Below are 4,006 nucleotides of genomic sequence, written 5' to 3'. Positions count from 1 at the left end.
GTTGTGTCTCTGCCTCCTTGCATGGTGCACCATACTGTTGCTTACCCAATTAAAGAACCTCAGTATTTTGAATTCTAAAGTGAACTTTAAGGTTTTCAAGAGGACCTTGCCCTCTTTAAACACAAGGTGGCGTAGTCGGTTTTTGGTCATAGGACCGTTCGAACAATTTAACCCCTTTAAGCCGTGTAGTAACCCGCTACAGGCAATGTCCTTCTTTATTTCACAGCATTAAGTGTTGGTTACATGGCTTCATCTAGATAGACAAAGGTTCTCCCTCAGAGCAAAACGATGGTAATTTCAATAGAGAGACAAAGAACTGAATACATGTTCAATATATACCAACTATCACCCCACTTCATTACACATCTCTTTCTTCCCACATCCAGTCCATATAAGGACATATATTCAGATTAATCCCAAAGGTCTATGCCTTAACACCTTCCACCTGCAGAATATTACAGGATGTTGTGTAGACCTTTGTGAAAGGTCCATACTACTAAGATAACATACCAAAATGAAGGACATTCATTTTATATTCACTGTTACATTTCCATTCCTGGTCTTCCAGGGTAACAAGATCTGACTGGAATACATTTATTTGATAATCAATGTTTCATTGCCTATATTTATATTTATTTATTGCTTACATCATTATCTGCTCAGTTCTTTTAAAGGGTCGCGGTGAGCCGGAGCCTAACCCGGCAGTAACAGGGCAATGCAAGGCAGGACTACACCCTGGACGGGACACCAGTCCATCACAGGGTACCACACACACACACTCACATTCACACACACACACTCACACAGAGGGCAATTTAGAATGACCAATCAACCTGAACAGTATGAAGATAAAACAGCACCATTAAACTTTAGATTTAGATTTTAAAGAAAAGTTGAAAAGTCCATCTTTCAGTTTCTGGTAAGGGTGTTATAGATCTATTGGGGTTTAAAACGTTTTTAAAAATATATATGAAAAATCAGTTTTATTGTCATTCATTAGTATTTTATGTATTTTAGTATGTGATTTCAAGTTTGAAATATTTGTGTTGCTTTTGTATGGATTTTTTTTTTTGCATTTAAGGTGGTTATTTAAAAATGCTGTATTTTTTTGGTGTTATGTTTAAGAATTATAATTTTTATTTTATTTCTTAGCAGATGCCTTTATCCAGGGCAACTTACAATTGAGATATTATATATATTGTGAACTGGTGTAGTCCACGTAAGTATGAGATGTGTACGTAGTGCCTGTTTTGGTGCAGAAGAACGTGACAGAGACCCAGGTCCAAGGAGATTTCGGTTTTAATGATTTTCCTTTTCCTCTTATATTCCACAAATGAACACACAGAAGTTCCAATTATCAAGACAAATAATAACAAAACTCAAATAAACACAGTCCAGGACTTTTTTGTGGAACGAGACCCTCAGGTAAGAAATGGCTTGCTGTATCCAAGTTTCTTTGGTGGTGGCTTGGTATTGCGGCTTCTTTCTCTTTTCCAGGTTGTCGCGGACATCCACCAGACGGTGCTGTGGAGTTGTGGTAGTCCCCGTCCTACTCACAGGTTTGTACTCCCGACGGCCCCGGAAGCCTGTTTGCGGTATAGTGCGGCCCCAACACCCGGCCAACCTTTCGTAAAGGTAAGTAATAACACTGCTGTGTAGAATAGAATTAATACAGGTGAAAAACAGTGAGCAATGAGCGTTCTCTAACTCTCGCCTCTCTTTTGTTGCAGGTTCCACTGTTCCCCGGACATACAATAAAGTTGTTTTCATTTACATCACCCTTTCTGTGTCCCTGCGTAATTTGTACACCGTTCAACTCTTCCAGCCGAACACAGTTCTCCTGGGTTAATCACTTGCCCAGTTCGTGGGCTTTTGATACAGTCTTTAAGCACTCTGTTTACATACACACAAGTCCCGTACTTCCATAGCTCCCAGCATATCAACAGTACAACACAGCGTACTCACTCTACAGCGGTCAGTGTTCTCGGCGTTGCTCCGATGCAGGGAAGCCTGTAGTCCGCCGTGTTGTTTCCAGGGTAAAACCACCGTGCACAGTCCCGCTGTAGTAACAATGGTTGTCTCCGACTGGTGACAATGGTAGTCCGCAAGGTTGCTTCAATGGAATGTCCCACTACACTGTACCGTTTTAGAAACGAGTGCTACAATTGTATTCCTCTGAGTTACCACTGGTTAATTTCCCAATTTCGCTCCCAATGCAGCTGCCCACTTTCGTCTGGATTAGGTACTGTCCCACGGCTCGTGTGTGCACCTGTTCTCCCTCCCCCTCTAGCTGATTCCCGCAGCTTTTTAAAGCTACCGCTGTTACCCGTCATGCACGGTATGTTTGCCCCGTTGTTGGGAATTGTAGTTCCTAGTCGTTCTGGGTCTCTAACCCCTTTGACACTCTTAATTTCACAATATATATATATATATATATATATATATATATATATATATATATATATATATATATATATATATATATATATATATATATACATACAATTACCCATTTATACAGCTGGGTTTTTACTGGAGCAATCTAGGTAAAGTACCTTGCTCAAGAGTACAACAGCAGTGTGGCCCCCACCTGGGATTAAACCCACGAGTCAAGAATCCAGAGCCCAGACCACTACTCTACACTGCTGCCCTTATGCCCATAAGGAAATAATAATTCTGTTTTATTTTGTATGGATTTTTTAAATACAGTATCTGTTTTGGTTGTTTAATAAATAGGAACTTCAATTTAATGCAAAGGATCCACCATTTTTGGTTGAGAGTTTTTTTTTCTTTTATCCTTCTTACAGTTCTTGTTCAATTGCTAAAGCACAATTTTCGATCCGAGCAACAGTTAAACCAAGTGAGTGTACCCCCAATAACCTATTGTCACAAAGACGGCCGGAGTGGGTGGCGTCAGACCAGATGCAGGAAGTAACACACAGAGACTTGGATTTTGGTTAGGCTGAGCGCGTGATCGCGCTCAGCATTTAATAAACAGAACAGAAAATAAAAGGTTTGAAACACAAAAAACACTGGACACGGCACTTGCGCCAAAATAAAGAGACAAACAAAAACGAACACACACTAACAAACAGGGACGAACAAACACGGTGAGTAAAGAAATATTTATGTTCTTTCTTTCACTTTTTAGTTTCTCCTCTCTCTCTCTCCCGTTCTCCACTCACCGAACACCTAACCACGAGTGACTAAACGTGCATCTATTTATACTGTTTGTGCTGGGATTCAATTACTAATTAATTATTCACTTGAATCCCAGCACGTGAATTAATTCTGTGCAACCCCGTGCTCACATATTACATTTAACCAGCACGTGAAGTGATTTGTGCTCTCCTCGTGCCTAAATACAAATCTACACTTTTTAAATATACGTGAAACACAGACCCGTTTATATCCCGTGTACCAATCTATACACCAACATTAACACACGCACGCAACATACAAATGCACACAGGGACGGGGCACATTGCCACATATACCCCCCCTTGTGCGCAGCACACATGGCCTCAACGGCCACCTCCCCCCTTAAAAATCCAGCAGTCCAGGACAAAGTCTCGGGCTGGGAAGGGAGGCTTCCAGGGGCCCACAGGTGGCAATGTTGCCAGTAGCCAGGCTGCTACTGGCCATGCTGTCAGCAGACGTGCTGACAGCTCCCAGACTGACTCCTTCAGCCGGGGCAGTCCTGGCAGCGGAAAGGCTGCTTGGGGGATGGTCTCCTGACCTCCCCTCTTCTTCGTAGCCGGCAGCTCCCTCTTCCGGGGCTCCGGCCACAGTCTCTTCTGCAGCACAAGTGCTGCAGTGGGAGCAGGTCTCCGGACCTCCCCCACGATCTCCGGCAGCGAAACTGCTGCAGTGGGAGCAGGTCTCCGGACCTCCCCCACGATCTCCGGCAGCGAAACTGCTGCAGTGGGAGCAGGTCTCCAGACCTCCCCCACGATCTCCGGCAGCGAAACTGCTGCAGTGGGAGCAGGTCTCCTGACCTCCCCCA

This window comes from Acipenser ruthenus, chromosome 58 (genome assembly GCF_902713425.1).
Source record: "Acipenser ruthenus chromosome 58, fAciRut3.2 maternal haplotype, whole genome shotgun sequence".
NCBI classification, from domain to species: Eukaryota; Metazoa; Chordata; class Actinopteri; order Acipenseriformes; family Acipenseridae; genus Acipenser; species Acipenser ruthenus.
The sequence above is the reverse complement of the archived record's forward strand: the minus strand, read 5'-3'. Positions refer to the sequence as shown.